The sequence below is a fragment of the Diceros bicornis genome, chromosome 14 (assembly GCF_020826845.1).
Source record: "Diceros bicornis minor isolate mBicDic1 chromosome 14, mDicBic1.mat.cur, whole genome shotgun sequence".
Classification (NCBI taxonomy): Eukaryota; Metazoa; Chordata; class Mammalia; order Perissodactyla; family Rhinocerotidae; genus Diceros; species Diceros bicornis.
Genome location: NC_080753.1, coordinates 12,263,221 through 12,281,529, shown reverse-complemented (window position 1 = coordinate 12,281,529; position 18,309 = coordinate 12,263,221). Strand labels below are relative to the sequence as shown.

Below are 18,309 nucleotides of genomic sequence, written 5' to 3'. Positions count from 1 at the left end.
AGAAAAGACACTACAGCTCACAAACAGCACGCTCTGGAAGCTTAGCTTTGTGCTGTCCTGGAACTTAGTTTTACTTCTGGCCTTTGGCCTTTGCACTGTTTCAACAGGAAGAATATGTAAATTTCATTCTCCTGTCTAGATCTACTTATTAGTCAGGACTTAACTCAAATCCCAACAGTTTAGCATTTTCTCCAAGTCTTTTATTCAGGGCAAAATAGCCATAAAAATCATTTTTAAGGTCAATTCCATTTTATGATAATTTACATATCATGCCAGAAGCTTAAAATATGCCTATTATTACCCTAAGTTTCATTCTTTCTGTTCTAGGCTGCATTTTTAACATTTGCTGCAAATGGCTCTATCTTGAAGACTACGTAGAGTTATACGATTACTACAAGGACTCATGATAGATTTACTGAGATGTAGACAAGGAAATCAAAAATGGCTTTTATTAATTGCTGTAATTATTATATGTTAAAACCACACTATATTCCCACAACGTTGCTCCATAGTATCCCACCTAGAGAGACCCGCTTTTCATGCAGGTATCCTTATTTTAATCAGTGTCTTTTCATCCCATCTAGCAACCAGGACAGTCCAAAATCAGTACCAAATCTTTGATGATATATAAAACTCTTCTTTCATACCAAAACGTAAACGCACAAACACTTTTTCTTCCACTTTCCACCTTCTGGTCTTTTCCAAGCCTGGAAACACTCAGGCGGTTGGGTAGGGATCTGCACCGTGGCTGCCGATTGGAATTACCTACTGAATCCGCCCCACTCTCTGGAGGGTGGAACAACCCTCGCGCTCACCCTGCGGCCCCCTCGGCCTCCCCCCCGTGCATTCCGGAGCCCAGGAAGGACGGGGAGACGGGAGCACAGCCCCGCTCCTCCCAGGTCCACCCTCCTCCCAGGTGAGAGTCCTCATGGGTCGCTGCTCGCCCAGCCGAGACGTCGGGACTTGTAATGCCCTGTAGCCTCGAGGGGGGACGGAAAGAAAGGCTTTATACTTTGCTGGTAGAGGGTTGGGTTTTTGAGTTCAGACAGGTTCCAAGGCGCTCTCTGGCTGCGCGGGGTTTGGAGTGACAAGACTTCGGACTTGTTGCAACTCGTCCCCACACCCGCCCTCACTCAGCTCTGCACCCAGTCGCGGGGAGGCGCGGTCCCGGGCGGGAATAAGCTTCCCTCCACCGACCTGACGCTCGCAGGTAACTCCCCTCCCCGCCCCTCCCCTCCCCGCCCTCGCCGCTTCCTGGGAGGCAAACCTTCGGCGGCGGGAGCGGCTGCGCGCTGCGCCGGGGCGCTCCTGGCGGTAAGTGGGGCTCCCGGCTCCCCTCCCCGGGCTCGGCGGGCGGGACACTGGCGGGCGCGGGGAAGGGGGTGCGACAGGGCCCCGGGGCTGCACCCACCTGGGGCCGGCCCGGCGGAGCGGAGGGAAAGGGATCTCCCTTTGGGAGCCCGCGCGGGATCGGAAATTCACCAGGGCGCACTGTTCGGTTTCCTCTGTCTTGCCTACTTTAATTATCGTGTAGGGGAGAGTGAGTTGGGAAGTTTGAAAAGTTACATCTCACGCGGGATGGGTTCGGGTTCCACTAGGGACAGGCGCCGCCCACCGTGGACGTTGGATTCGTTTCCTTTTGCTTCGAAGAGTCCACAGAGGACCCCGGGAGAGGAAGCGGGTGAAGAGGTTCTGGGAAGAGCCTTGTGGGAGGAAGTAAAAGGTGGAAGTGGAGGGGCCTGGGAGGGTACGGGAGAAAAGGTGGGGAGCCTAGGCTGCAGAGGGTCATGGGTGTGTGCGTTAGATCTCGAGTGAGGAGCAGAACTCAAAAAGAAAGACGAAGTTTTTCTTGACAAAATCTATTTTCCTATTTGTATCCGATCCCTCTTCTGCGCTCAGATTAGTCAAGACCTGTGCTTTTCAAACTTGGATCGTCCTGAGACTGGGTCTGTGTCCTCGATTAGCTCGCCAGGTGATTCTAGTACATACAGTTTTGAGAACCACTGCTCTCGGTTGTGGTGGCTTTAAAAGGAGAGTGGGACTAGAGGAGATGGCTCCTGGAAAGGTACTTGGTGACGTTAGGCCTATTCTTTGTGACACGTTGGGAGAGTTATCGCCTGTATAAGGTGGGTGAGGAGGCAGAGAATGTGCAAGTGTTAGTTGCTAGAATCGTGGGTATGTAAAGAGACAATAGTGCTTTATAGGGAGGAGACTGGAGGTTATGGGAACACAGGATAGCTTGTTGACTATGCATGGAGTGATGAGGCTATGGGATATAGGATCTGTGACCCAGAAGTGGAAACAAGAACCCAGGAGGCCAGAACACTAAGAAAAAGCCTTGCTGGTGACAAGCTGTCAAGGCTAGACTATGATGTCCAACAGCTTGTTTCCAGATTCCCACTTGCTACACATTTTGCCAAGTTACTGGCAGGCACCTCCCCTCTTTCCCTTTCTCATCCCCAACAAATGCAGGAGCCCCAGGGAAATCCATGACTGTGGCTGAGTCAGTCCTAACAAGAAATCAGAAAGGGGACGGTAATGAAAGGGACTTAAAAGAGAAAGCTGGTCTTCTTGGTTTTTCAAAATAACTGAAGGATGAGAATGGTGTGAAACAGGATGAAGTGGGGGTGGGGTGAGGCTTTGTTTTGTTTGTTTTCTCCTCCTCTTCCTATGGTTCCCAGAATGGTGCAAAGCCCCGCACCTCCCAGTTCCAGATTCCACCCCATTGCTTTTGGAGTTAGGGCACACGTGGTGCACACACGTATTAAGGGTGCTGGCTGCACCCTCAGAGCCTGCCTGAGGGGCTAGGTGGATCCTGCTTTTAAAGCTGGCACATTCTAGATGGCAGATGCTCCCAATTTATTGTGGGAAGCATCAGCAGTTGAACAGTTGCTGAAAGGGATTGCATAGATGGAGAGGAACCACACCTCTGGTGCTGACTCAGTGATGTCTTTTATGATTACTCTCCAGAGATTATTACTTTAACTAGAACTGACTAAACTCTTTTGGGATGTGTTAATTAATTTTATTATTCTCTCTATTATATCCCCTCCTGCTGCCATATCCCCTTACAGTTTACAGTGGAGGTTCGTACATTGAATATTTTCCTGGCTGTGACTTACCCTGCAGCAATTCACCTACCTGTTTCCCATTCAATTAAATTATACAATAATGAGTTTCCAAGATGGAACATTGTACTTTAAGTCTGCAGATTCTTGTGGAGAAAATGTGATCCCAGTCAAGCAGGCCTCTTCTATAGTGTAAATGTGGTTGGAGGAGACCTTTTGAACAGGCCCACTTAGCTTAATTTAACTAATTATTTGTAAAATTACCAGTTGTCCTTGTTTAGCTAGTTAGGTAAGTTTACATGTCTATCCCTCTGTAACTTGCGAAATATGAGTGTTTCAGGATGTTTCACAATTCACAGAGTCTGTTAAACACAATGTTACTGTTAATTTTGAAATGTACTTTGTTCATTTAATTATTTCTGGTCTAGAAGTGGGATGTATTTTAGAACTTTGTTCATGAACTTATCATTTGAAAATCTGAATACATTCCCCTCTTACCCTCCCACCACCATGGAAAGAGAGTTCTAAATGATGGTTATGGATTTTAAGGATACCAGGGATTAAATTTTATACAGATAACACCTAAGCTCTATCAAGAATGAAATCTATCAACATTTCTCTAAGAAAATGTGCTGGAGCCTTCAGGTGGAGCTTCCTTCCTACTGAGGTGGGTCAGTGGGCATTGGCACTATTTTGAGGTCTCTCTCCCAGCCCACAAGGGTGGAGTAGGGTTCCCAGGGGGATTGGCACCAACAATCACTAGCAATGGTTGGAGACTGAGTAGTGGGGGCTTCTGACACAGGAGCCGGGGAAATGGTAGGCTCCAGTAGAAAGGGTATGTGTGGAGGTGGAGTGGAGGAGCAAGTTGGCTCCAGGATTGGGGAGGAGGGTTTATTAAGGAGTCAGGAGGCTAACATATACAGGAGGTAGGGATGAGAGATCAGGGAGAAAAAGATGTTTTCAGCAGCTATGATGCTGGAAGGAAGATGAGCCTGTGTTAGAGGTGATCCAAATATAAGGGATATTCACCCATTGGGCACATCTCTGTTGGGAAGTGCTTGAATCACATGATCATGAATGATATGAGGAACCTTTTCCTCTGAGGACGTATAATTACTACCCAGTTTGTATTTTGTTTTATTTTCACACAGTCCTTAGGAGCGAGGCCAGATGTCTCCTAAAGGCACATGCTATTTATCTTTTGAGCTATATGTAATTTGTAGACTGCACTCATCCCTGGGGAAGGTAAGGTAGTGATGGTCAGCCTCTTGAGTACTGGCATAGGGTCAGGTGTAATCTCCATGTTACTGGCAGTGGCCCATTTTAAAGAGTTTATACAAAAGCTGTGCAGTCATGATATCTCTATATATGTACTCTACATATAGATATGATTTCTGTATGTATATATAGGCTGTTGTGCGCTGGGTAGTGTGTTCCGCCCTGGGGGTATGAAGCTAACAAGATACTGTTCCTGGATCTCAGGAAGCTCACAGTTAGGTACCTAATAATCATTATAAGTACAAACAGAAATTAGTGGATCGGGTCCATTTGCTTAGCATTTTCTTCATATTCTCTGAAGGTCCAAGCAGATGTTGTATAGGTTTCTTAATCATTTGTGAAATTGAACAGTAGCAGACCTGAGTTGTGGTTTTGGATCGAGTACTTAAATTCTGTTGGCCTCTTGAGTTTTTCACCGGCGTTGTGAAGGGTTTGGACTACATGATCACTAGCGTGTCCCATTCTGCTCTGAAATTCTCTATGATCACTTCTTATTGAGGGTACCATAAAATAATGTCAACTAAGGTCTCCCCAAAGTATCACTGGGAAGCTCATTATTTCCACTTCTGTTGTCAGATTTTCATTTCAAAGGGTTTTAGTTCTCCGTTTGTCATCTGGTTTCTTCTCTGATTGTATAAGCATTATTCACTTGGGGCAGAAAAGGCAGTTTTCAAAGCGCTAAACAGTGGCATCTTCCACCTCAATGGCTGTAATAGAATCAATCACCCACCGTGGGCTGTTTGTCTGGGCTGTCGTTTATATACATGCACAAGCAATTGATATACATGCACAGGCATTGATGGCTTTAATTCTTAACAGCATGTTGCTCCAAATACTTAGTCTCGTCTGACTCATTCAACAGCTGTTTCCTGCTGTTTTAAAAGAATTGTATTTTTCTCAAATAAATGTCACTTCTAAATTATTTGTTAGGGAAGGGTGAAATGAAGCTCAGTTGTTTTTAGAGTAAGGAACTATTGATCGACAGCATTCCCCAGTGATTTGTTTTTTTCATCTCAACCCTTCCTTTTCTTTCTCATCTCTTATTGTCCCTTTATTCTTTTGTCCAATCTTATCTTTTCTGGCCTCGTTTTGTCCCTTGTGGTTTTCCTCCCTTTCCTTCCCTGTGCGTGTCTTCCCTTTCCTTCTTTCCTCTGCTCCCCTTCCCTTCTTTACTCATCCCTTCTCATCCTTTCTCTTGTCTTCTTTTCCTACCTCACCTTGCGTATTTTTCTTTTTCCTTCTCTCGCATTCCCTACTTATATTTATTTGTCTATTTCTCCATCTGTTCACTTATTTATTTATTTATCTTTCTTTATTTCTGTCATCTCTATCAGTACAGTTTTCTACTTTGGTACATTGTATGTTTCTAAAAAAAATCTATAAAAGTCAAATTATATGAAAATCAAATAACAAACATCTATTACAAGGGAAATTCTATTCTCTAATAGCTAAAATATATTCTAAATAAAATTCCCATTTACACTTTGAATGTTAAATACGATATTCAACGGTACATTTCTAGCATTTTATACAATTTTTTAAAAATTTGTTCTTTTCCTTCACAATGGAACATGTGTACAATGGTTGTCTGAGTAAAACTAAAGATTTACCTCTTTTGGCAAGTCCAATGATTTCCATCTTCTCCTTGATTATATTCAGTTTATTAGATAAGCGTTTTATCACTAACATAAAGACTTTCATTTTTTCATTTTTCCAAAAACTTATAAAATAAGTTCAAGTTTGCAATAAAATATTCAAATAAGAGTGCAAATAGTAGAGTAGAAAGACGGTAGAAAGAAAGGTGATGATGTTTTTGAAACTGCATATTGACATTCTGATAGCCTCACTGCCTAGTTAGTTGAAATATTTGTTAATTGATGGATTAAAATCTGGATTTATCACAGAAAAGGTACTTTGAGTGTTAATGTCTAATGTAGAAAAGTTCAGAGGTCAAAGGAACTAAGTAGGGGACCACTTATGCATATAATCTATCCTTTCTTTAAAAAAAACTCAGTAGGAAAATGGTATTAAAGAAAATTAAAATTACAGCATATGTATACAGTTTCTGTGTCTGTTAATATCAGACAAAAAGTGTCAGTCCGTATACATCAAAAGTAATATAGAAAGTGCTTTATTGCAAAAACATTTATTTGTGCAATACTAGGCCAGTTCTTATACATTCATGTCTAAACCTATTCTCAGAGAAATTGGTCACCTCTGGTGCATATTCAAAGCCTTGTGTCAGAGCCCTCTTATTAATATAGGGTCTTCAAACTATATTAAATTCTGTATTTTGTTTATAGAGTAGATTTACTCCCATTTAGCAGGTTAAGTCTTGTATGTTGAAGAGTTAGAATAAGAAGATTTAAAAGAAAAGAGCATAAAATCTCCCGAAGGGCATCAGATTCAAAATATGATTCTCTAGAAATTTGAGACAGGAGCCCTTGAGTATCCTAAGTAGGAGTGTGCAGGTATCACACACATAGAGTAAATGACTTGATAAAATAATTTATTATTTGAGTTAAAGAAACTAATTATCATCTTTGATTTTAATATCACAGTGCAGTGATACTATTATCTGGGGGAGACCCCAAATAATTCAGTTTATTTTGTGTACATTGCATGTGAGTAATTTTCTTGATTTGTATAGAGGATGGTTAAAACTGAAGCAAAGAGAAAATAGTTTCAGATAATGTAATCAATGGTAACACCATGGGAAGAGTACTAAGGTCTTTCCACTTAAGAATGTATGTTGTTGTAGGAATTGCTCCATACTAGCCACGTCTTTTGGAGAAGAGGTAAGTTGAGAGACTAAGAGAGGAGCCCTGCCTTTGAAATCAGGTAGAACTCTGAGCAGCGAAGGAATGGAAAGAGCAAAATTTACATGCCTACAGACAAATACACACACACAGTAAATTGGGCACTAGAGAGTGCCCAGGAATAGTCACGATACCATGTGGCCACGCTGTCTCCTTCTCCCTTACTGTTACACTGACGTGGGCCTTAAAGACAAATGAAAGTGAAACAAAGGAGCTGCCAGGTGCATTTTCTGGTTCAGGTCTGGTTTGGGCAACTGTGACTGGAGTTTTGTAAACATCAGCTTTGTCTCGGTTATTACAGTCTCCAGGTTAGAACCGCTGTCAGAGGAATTCATCACGATTGTGAAGCGAGTTCGCAGGGAACCATGTTGCTGTTTAATCGTAATCCACAAGACCTAGCTATACAAATCCAGCAGCATTGTATGTATTTTAAAAATGTATTTCTTTATTTATACCTCATTGAATAACTTCCATGTGTGCAAGTATTCTGTAATCAAGTTGGAAGAGACAATGAAGGAGGTTGTTTAGAAAAAAAGAAAAGGTCTGAACTAGTGTGGGCTAGTTTTCCAATCAGATTTTTCTTGGGAATTTCTGGGTGAAAATAAAAGAAATGCACTTTATTTCAACTGTGATATAGCTATCTGAGCAGGCTTGATTAAAAGTGAATCCTAAGGGAAAAGACTAATAAAGGATTGCTAGACATTGGTATTATTTTAGATGTTCTGATTATTTATATGGCTCTTTATACAAATTAAAACTAAAATCTTTCTAGGTTAGATATATTAACATTTAATATTTTTTGGCATTTTAACTGAATAAATTTGTGTCCATTTGTACAATGTCCACAGAATTATTACTGTTTTTAAACCTCTACTTTTTAACAGTCCAGGATTGCTTTTTTGCCGCTAAAAATATATAACACTTTGACTTTTGATAGCTGTTCCCAGCATACCTAATCAAAACACAATTTTTTAAGACATTTATTTGCAAACTTTCACTTTTTCATAGATGAAGCACACTGTCTTTGTTAAAGGTATTTGGAAAGCCACTTTAATAGTTCATATTGGAGGACATATTTATTAGGTTTTCCTTCAGCACTCGTCCCTCTATACATGTCAACGTGTACCAAGATTGACTTTTTATTGTTTTAAATAGACTCAAAAGAGTGCACATGACACATGATCCGCATTTCACTCCATGGGCCCTTTGTTACCTGTGGTGTTCTCATCTAAATATATCATGTATTTGTTATAAATTATACTAAGCTTCTGAAACTGTGGTTGAAAGATCCTGAACTCCACTTCCTGTGGTATTCAGGGAATTGTGGATAGATGTTGTGAAGTGGGGAGAAGGAGAGGTACGACGAGTGAAGGGTTAGGTAGATAGATGGATTGATCAATCGATCCCCGGTTATTTCTCCTTTATGATTATACAGTAAGGAAAGAATGGAACATAGGTCCCAACATACTTGTAATGTAAGACAATAGGCCTTATCCAAGACAGCAGTGATGCTCAAGATATGGAATAACCAATATGACAAGGGTCTTGATAAGTTAGAATACACCAGCTGGTGGCCTTTGAGGACCTTCCATTCTAGTGAGGGGGATACATGCAGTGGCAAGTAAATAAATACCTCGATTATTTTACGTAATGATAAGTGCTGTAATTTAAATAAAGCTGGGTGATAGAATTAAGCATGGCAGAGAGGGTGGGTTCTCTTTAAAATGGGTAGGCTGGAGGACCTCTCTGAGGAGGTGACACATAAGTAAGATAGGAATGAAAAGAAGGAGTGTTCCAGGCAGGTGAGACTAGGGCAAAGATCCCAAGATGGGAATTAACTCAACATGCTAAATGAAAAAGAGAAAATGTGTTTGATATCCAGAGAAGGTATCCAGAAACCAATTGAATATATGAGTCTGGAGCCTGGGGGAGCAGACAAGCCTGGAGATTTGTGAGTCATTTCTGGATATGTGGATTTCCTTCTGTAAGTGTGGATGAGATCATCCTGGGCAGAGTATTGACAGAGAAGAATGAAGATAGAGAGGAGTAAAGCTCCCAAGTCTAAGCCCTGACAATGGGAAAAGAAGTAGCTTTGATGGCATTTGAGGGAAATTCTTAGCCTTCTGTCCTAGAACCCAGCATTGAGGATATCTCAGCAGTAATTTTCAGATACCATTGGCACTAATAGTCACTATTAAAAATAATTTCCCCAAGCATCTAGCATACACAAGAGAAAAGTAGATCCTGATCCTGTTGTAAGTTTTGCCTACCTTTGGAGAGAGGGAGATATATACTTCTCAAAGCCAGAATCTGTTTTCGTACCTGGGTGACTGGATCAACTTAAGCCTCACGCTGCTCTGTTTTATCAAGTGGTAAAATATAGACTTTTCAACTTTTCAGGACTGCTCTGGAATATATAGTTTACTCCAATTTTACCTTAATGATATACCAAACATCTATAATCATAATTCATTTAAACACCCAGTGAATCCCTTCTTCCTGCTGAAATAAGTTCATAGAATAACAGAACTAAACCAAAAACAGGAGAAAGGAGTCGTGCTTTACAGGTGATTTACATCACTACTCATGTGGAAAAATACAAGACTTTAGAACTTTATTTCATTAAGATTAACTTAAATGCACAGAAACTATTTGCAGAATGACTTTAACATAATTAAACATTTCAAAATACCAGTTTTTAGGAGAATCCTCAGACAACACTTGGTAACATCTCTATTTTTTTGACAAAGTGCTCATTTGAAATAAGTATTTATGTTTTTTGATAGAGATCTATAGATTTATCTAATTTCTTTTACATATTTAATGGGTTTCTAATTATTCTTTTTAAAAGCCCTTTACAAAAGGGAAATATATTATTAAAAAACTAACCTCCCTTTAACATAAATATTTACTTCAATCTTAAAGAGCTCTGCATGGGTATTACCATTTCTTAATAACTTATTCTTCAGCAGTTTTTGGCCTATCATATTTGAATCAACTCTCATTCTGTTATATTGAGTTAGTAAGGCAGCATATTGTTAGCTTATCATTTAACAGTTATGTACCGAGCATTAAGAATTGTGCTAAACAGACACAATCTCCGCCATCACAGAGCTTATAGTCTAGTGAAGAAGGTAGAGAATGATGCACTTAAATAATGCGTGAGAAGTAATGACACGTGCAGGGCTTGCTGGGAGAGTGCCTTCAGTGACTCTAGTCCTCGCCCCTGAGAGTTAGGGAGGATGCTGTGTATCAATGAGCTATGCGCTAAGACCTCATTAAGTGCATCTAGTTATTTTTACTTTTTCTTTTCTGTACCCACAGATCTTTAGTTCCTGGATGTTCTGTACTTACCTGTTGCTCTGTCAGAACTATTATACTGTTTTATCTGCAGGGTTTTGAATCACCAGTTACCATCTACTTAATACATGAATGAAAAAAGGGGAGAATATTCTAAAGTAAAAAAGAAGTATTAAGATACTTCCTTTTGAAAATTTATTTTTCCTCAGTGCAAAACAATACATATTCATTGATAACCATTTGGTAAATACAGAAAAATATCAGAAGCTTTAAAAAATCACGGGCAGAACCACCACTCAAAGACAGCCACTTTCATTTTTGCGTCTGTGTTTTTCCTTTTGTTTTTGGATGAATTCTCTTTAATTACAATTTTGCTCTTATGTAGTTTGCTAGCCTGCTTGTTATTCATATAGCATCATAACAAGCAGTTTTTCATGTTATTAAAGCTACTAGAGGCAGCTTTTGACCTTGTTTTTTCATTTGAAAATGAGTGTGTATAATATTATTCATTTAACTTCAAAAAAATGAAGCTGAACTGTGAACGCTGACTCAGGAGAAACTGGGAAGAAGGATAGTAGGCAGTTCCTTGTCACCCCAGAGCAAGAAACACTTTCCTAACCACCTCCCTACTTCCAAGCAAAGTTAGCGAGTTTGTGGGTACCACAGATCTTTTCGGCAGGCAAAATATGTATCATCTTAGAGTTTTGAAGCAAAGGTGGCCCCGGAACCTAATTTGTTGCACATTATAGGACTCTGTCCAAAAATATGCCCTCTGCTTGATTATATCCAGGAAGAGGGAACTAATAAGAAAGCAAGAGAAAAATAGAGCCTTATTAGTAAATAAAACTCCTTACTATATTATTACCTAACAGTCTTTAGCAGTTGTTATGGCTGATACAGAATTGAGGCTTTTATCTCATTTAGTTCCCATAGAAACCCTTTGCAGTCAGTGCTGTTATTCTATCCATTTGCTGTTGAAAAACATAAGGCTTAGAGCCCTGAAATAAAGTGACCAAGGTCTTCCAATCAGTATGTGGCAAATCGGAATTCAAACCCTGGGCCGTCTTACCACTGGGTCACTGAGCCAATCTGTGATTTGTCATTTGCCCCTTGAAATAATTCTACTTCGCCGATCATATAATTGATGACTACTCTTATGTGTCTCTCTTAGTGTTCTCTGTGGACTAAACCTTCCAATTTTTCAACTATTCTTCGTGACATAATCTGCCTCAAACCATGCTCAATCCTGTACTTGTATAGTTAATTTTTAATGTAAATCCAAACCTTTAAATGTAATGTGTTGGACTTAATCTTGTTCATGTTGATTTATTATTTCACCAATTTCAGATCATTTTGAATATTGATTCTGTCATCTAACGTATATACTGTTGTTTAGTTCTGCAAACTGTATCAATGTTTCTCTATGTATTCATCCAAATGATTGTTACACATATGGACCAGGACCAGGACAAGAGGGCACACTTTGGCGCTGCACAAAATACAACCGCATCGGGATGACCTTGTCCCATTCACTGGAGCTTCTGGAGTGCTAATATCACGACAGAATGCAATTCAAGAATAGTTTAGGTGTTGGTAAAAGAGTAATTTGCTGTAATTTCACTTGCATTTTAAGCCACGCATAGAGTAATCTCTGTAATTTGACTATTGAGTATATGTTTTCTCAGTAAAGAGTTTATTATTTTTCCTACAAATTTCTCTACAGGAATTACTCAATAAATACTTCCAAATGACAGTGAATGATTATGTTTTCCTGTCATTAACATCAGTTGGGGGTCTTTAGGTTCTCATATCTGAACTATAGTTTAGACTGAGGATGGCAAATATATTGAATAGAAGCCAATACAAACAAACCCTGGAATTATTTTGATGTGAAAGTTGCCCCACGCCCCAATTAAAAGAAATTAAGGAAACTAAGAAATGATTAGATATTGAGCAAATGGAATTTTCATTTGGGATTTTTTAAATGAATTGGAGCTGTTTAGGTATGTCCTTTTCGTAAATTTAATAAGATGGGTGATTTTATTGGTGATCCACATATGGAGATGTTTGTGCCCACCACCCTGTGACTGAATGTGTCATGTGTTCATATGTTCCTGGGCCTGCTGAATATCTGTAATCTGTGCTATTGGGCCATTTTGTTATGTGTTATTATGAAGCCAGCTTAGAATCTTTTAATGTTTCGATGCCAAAATTAGATATCAAATTGCACTTGACAGCTTGAGTATTATAGTGAATTTTTAATTTAATAGTAGCTTCTTTAATGTTGTAATTGTCATCTTAAATTTCTGGTAATCAAATTCAAAGTCAGACACAATCTTGGCAGCTAAAAATTTGAATAAAAATGAGATATATGATGTTTAACTCTTGTGGACCATGGATTATGATTTTATAAGACAGAGATGTTCTAAAACAATCCTTTATGAAACATATTTTCATATTCTGTAAGTAGATATTTGATACACATCATAGAGTCAATTACTCCTACCCCAAAAAAGACTGATTTGAGGGTTTTTTCCTCAATATTTGAAAGACTGTAAAATGTCCCTTAATGAAATTTGCTTAATTTTGGAGTTATGTCAGAGAACTCATTTTATAATATCACATAAACTAGAAGAAACTCCTGAAATAATTTCTGGTCAGTAAATTTATTTATTTATTTATTAAGTTCCTTTATTTAAAAATTTTTAAGGTTTAAAAATAAAGACAATTTTTATATACATTTATTTTAGCTTCCTAGTGGTGCTACAAAATACCACAAATTTTGGCTTAAAACAACAGAATTTATTCTCTCACAGTTCTGGAGACTAGTACTCCAAAATCAAAGTGTCGTCAGGGGCCATGTTCTCTTGGAAGGCTTTGGAGAGAGTCTGTTCCAGGCCTTTCTCTTAGCTCTGGTATTGCCAGCAATCCCTAGCATTCCAATCTCTGCCTCTGGAGTCTCTTGGAGTTCTCCCTCTGTATTTGCATATGTCTCTTCTCTCCTTTAACAGCACCAGTCATACTGGATTGGGACCCACCTTAATAGAATATGACCTCATCTTAACTTGATTACATCCTCAAGGAAGACCCTAGTTCCAAGTCAGATTACATCCCCTGGTACTGAGGGTTACAACTTGAACATATTTTGTTGGGACACAGTTGAGCCTATAACAGCATTCAGTAGTCAAATAGAAACAGCCTAGGACAGGAGTTGGGTAAGGGACCTTGGAGATATTTGCAGCTGTGATCCTGTGTGTCTTGACTTGGGGTCATCTGCTTGCACATTAAGTAATTATAACCTCAGACTATTTGTCATTTAAGAAAGTTATGATTTCTCTTTGAACATTTTTCCACTGCCCTATTATTTCAGAAGTCTTTTCCAGTGAATCTTAACCAGATCAGAAACTATAAACAAATTCAGACTGGGTCTGGCTATTTGCTCAATACTGGAGTTGATGAATGGGGAATGATGTAGCTAATGGTATGACAGAAAACACTACCGTTTTTTGAATCTTAAAAAACTCTTGTGGTCAAACTTTTTTGTATCTTAATAGCAATTATATTGTAACAGATTGTTAACGTGTAAAATAGTAATAATATAATAATAATAATGTGAAAAGCTAAATACTTGAAATGCATTACCTCATTTATTCCTTACAATGACCTAATGAGGTGAAGACTGCCATCACCCTTCTTTCTACACAGGACCAAACTGAGGCTTGTGGACATAGTAACTTGTCCAAGAACTTCACTGTGATTGGGGAAGCAGGCTTTGAACCTGGCAGCCCGACCCTACAAACAAGCTCTCACCCTCTGTGCTATACATTGTTTTTGTTTCTGTGTGTTCTATTCAAAGCACGTGAGATTGCTCATTAGTATAATTTTTTAATTAAACTTTTTTTTTGAGATGATTGTAACCCACATGCAGTTGAGAGAAATAATACAGAGGGATTCCTTGTATCCTTTACTCAGTTTCCCCCAGTGGTGAAAACTTGCAGAACTGTAATACTATATCACAACCAGTGCATTGATATTGATCCTGTTAAGATACGGAACATTTCCATCACCACAAAAATCACTCCTGTTGCCCTTTTATGTCACATCCACCTCCTTCCTACCACATCTCTTACTTATCCCCTGGTAACCACTAATCTGATCTCTATTTGTGTAATTTTGTCATCTCAAGAATGTTATATAAATGGAATCATGCAGCATGTCGTCTTCCGGGATTGGTTTTTTTCACCCAGCATCATTCTCTGGAGATTCATCCAGATTGTTGCCTGTATCAATGGTTAGTTCGTTTTATTGCTGAGTAGTATTCTGTAGTATGAGTGCTCCACAGTTTGTTTGATAGTCACCTGGTGAAGGACATTTGAGTTGTTTCCAGTTTGGTGCTATTACGAACAAAGCTGCTATGAACATTCATGGACAAGTTTTTGCGTGAAGATCAGTTTTCATTTCTCTGGGGTCAATCTTGAAAGTACAATTGCTGCATCGTGTGTTACTTGCATGTTTAGTTTCATAAATAAAATTGCCAAACTGTTTTCCAATCATGGGCTGTTTTCCAGCCCATGAATTGAAATCTGTTTTTTTATTCCTTGTTTTATATTCTTTGTATTTACAGTTTTAATGTTTGGATTTATATTTTCCACAAATTACCCTAAAAATGCGATATCAAATGCAGTTTGTAATGGTTTTGAGGCGTGGATTTGAGTCACATATTTTATAAGGCTGTTTTTCTGGAGTGAGTCACTTAACTAGGAGATGAGCCTAGCGGTCTGGTCAGCTTTTACATCATAGCGAGATTTTATTTTTCTCTGCTCATTAACTCTATCATGTATGTTAAAAAAATATACTTTCTAGGAGTTTTACTGGTTATTAATTAAATAGTGCTCTTTTATATGTTTAAAGGCACACCCAATTAATCTTGTCCTCCAATAAAGCCCTTCAAATGTTCAGTGACTGGGCCGGCCCCGTGGCTTAGCGGTTAAGTGTGCGCGCTCCACTGCTGGCGGCCCAGGTTCGGATCCCGGGCGCGCACCAACACACCACTTCTCCGGCCATGCTGAGGCTGCGACCCACATACAGCAACTAGAAGGATGTGCAGCTATGACACACAACTATCTACTGGGGCTTTGGGGGGGAAAAATAAATAAATAAATAAAATTATAAAAAAAAAATGTTCAGTGACTGAACTCTTGAGAGCACTATGTAAGTCTCTAACTAAATACAGGTGCTATGTTATTGCAGTGGCCATGTAGGCAAGCGCCATTACCTTGCTGTCTTCCATTAAAATTTGTTTGTAGATGGTTCCTTCACAAGTATCTCTTGTAAACAGCTCTTGTGATAAATGAATATCTCTAGACAGTGGTTAGAATATAGCCTCTCCAACAAGATGATATCAAATGTAATTATTTCTTATCTTAACTCTTGTACATAATATCTCAACTTCATGCTCATGGCTGTTGCATTTTTCTGTGATGTGTTTTTCTGTGTTGTATCTGGGGTTGCAATTTGATTAGTCCTATAGTGTTTCATTTTTTTCTCATTTTCAATTGTTTTTTTTCCTTCATAATTAACTTTTCATCTCTGTCTTTATGGTTTTATTTTGCTTTTTTTGTGTGTGAGGAAGATCAGCCCTGAGCTAACATCCATGCCAAACCTCCTCTTTTTGCTGAGGAAGACCGGCCCTGAACTAACATCTATTGCCAATCCTCCTCCTTTCCCCCCCACCTCAAAGCCCCAGTAGATAGTTGTATGTCATAGTTGCACATCCTTCTAGTTCCTGTATGTGGGATGCCACCTCAGCATGGCTGGAGAAGCGTGCGTCGGTGCGAGCCCGCCCCGGGCCGCCAGTAGCAGAGCGCGCGCACTTAACCGCTAAACCACGGGGCCGGCCCCTTATTTTGCTTTCATAGTCCCTTTGATCTCTATGATTTCTCAGTTTACACGTAATTCAAGAATGAATATTTTACAGTTGCAGATTATATATTTGCATAGATAAAGCTCAGAAATGAATACGGTTTTTTAAAGCACTTTATGCCTTTTAACTTTCAAATAGGTAACAGGAGTTTAACATCACATTATAGGAATTCAAAAGTTAAATTTCAAAAATTAAGAAATAAGGGCTCAGAAACCTTGGGATTTTTATGAACGGTCTGAGTTACCTACAGTTTTTAACAGTTACATATGGTATATGTGATTTTCGTGTGATCACTGGATGCCTGTCCTTCGTGGACTGGAATTGTCAAATGAAGACTACACCTCACTAAACCTTAGGGAACTATACTTTAATCAAATGGATTGATACTGTCAAGCAAATAAAAACCTTATTTATTTGTTAAAAATGAGTATTATGTGCAAAAGAGAACTTAATAAACCCCGAAAAAGTCATTAATTAATAGTATATTATGCATATGGAGTGAGCAACTTAATGAAGATTTTTCAACCTTGGCATTATTGATATCTTAGGCAAGATAATTCCTTAATGTGGGTGGCTGTCCTGTGCATCGAAGGATGTTTAGCAGCATCCCTGGCCCCTACACACTGCATGCCCCACACTACACGCTAGGTCCCCACAAATCCTTACAATTAAAAGTATCTCCAGACATTGTTCTGTGGAGGGGGGGTAAATCTCCCATCTAGAGAACCACTGATACTTGAATAAAATGTCATTAGGAAAAAGATGGTGCCTTATACAGTGATTGAGAAGTTGATGAAAGCTTCAGCATTGCATCCCCAGTGCATGTCAATAGATTAAGTTAATTTTAATTAGGTAATAAAAGACCCAAATTTTATTTCTCCTAGACCATAGATCTCACATTAGCAGACAAGCTTGGTGTTCCTCCTTCTGCCCATGAAGGGGTAAGAACATGTTTCTCTAAAGCTCCACCGTAATACCATCTGGGGCAGGAAGACTATTTTCCCATCTCAGATACAGCGTCACCGAGCCTGGATCGCCCCTAGGATCCAGGGACAGTTCTAGTTGCCTAGGCTTAGATCAAGTGATGACTCAAGCTGAGGGGTCCCCAGGAGATAGAAAAGAACATGTTCTGTTTTTATTCTTATATCAGATTTAATCTTTAGGCTTTCTATACTGTTAGACTTGCTCTATAAAAATTCTGAGCCTTGGGATGGGGACAGGATTGTCTCCACTAAAATAGTGAAGCAAAGCACTCTTTATTTTCTTTGACCCTCAGCTCTGCCTTAGTATCTGCTGGATCTTTTCTGATCCCATCCCCCACAGCAAAACTCAAGGCCATAATGTCGATTCCTTCGTGACGTCTCTGTGAGATTAGTGAGTCTTGTTACACATTTTGACCTAAGGAGTTAATAAAAATGGTAATGGCTTCCTGGATTACGCTGCCAAATCACATTTGAATTTTGGTAGGCCTGAGACCACAAAGGCTGAGTTAAAGGGAAAATTTAAAATTAGGCCAGGGCCACTGACAAAGATATTTTTGGTCAAATTAGCCCTTTTGTGCTGTTGCATGTCACGGAGTTGTATTTTGTTTGAATCCAGACAATGGAGATCATGACTTCAAAAGACTGGAAAGTCCCTGATTTGATTGAGATAAAATTCAGTCCAGTATCTCACATAGTGAATGATTCAATGAATAACATTTTGTGGGCATAGTGAGGGGTGGGGTGTGAACTTGGATAGGCAAGTTTTGATTCCTAAGAGAAATCTCTGAATTTTCTTTGATGTCTTAAATTTCTTCATCACCTGTATGCTGTCAAGCCATCAGCTTGCAAGAGTTCTTGCTTTGAACCATCTCTTGAATATTCTTGTCACTCTTCACTGGGGGTTTGAATGCTGAAAGACTCTCCTAGCTACTCATCTC

The 18,309-nt window shown here is 39.3% G+C and overlaps 1 protein-coding gene across 2 annotated transcripts in view; it reads left to right on the top strand.

The window, feature by feature from the left end:
• The first annotated feature begins 1,134 nt into the window (after nt 1-1,134).
• The window catches only part of FAM83B (family with sequence similarity 83 member B), a 79,441-nt gene continuing 62,266 nt past the window's right edge, over nt 1,135-18,309 (top strand). Inside the window, exon 1 of one of the 2 annotated variants that reach the window (XM_058554134.1) lies at nt 1,135-1,210. The gene's annotated coding sequence lies outside the window, so the exon portion shown is untranslated. Of the gene's footprint in view, nt 1,211-1,239; nt 1,315-18,309 lie in introns of those variants that run through there. The other variant, XM_058554132.1, reaches the window with a different exon arrangement.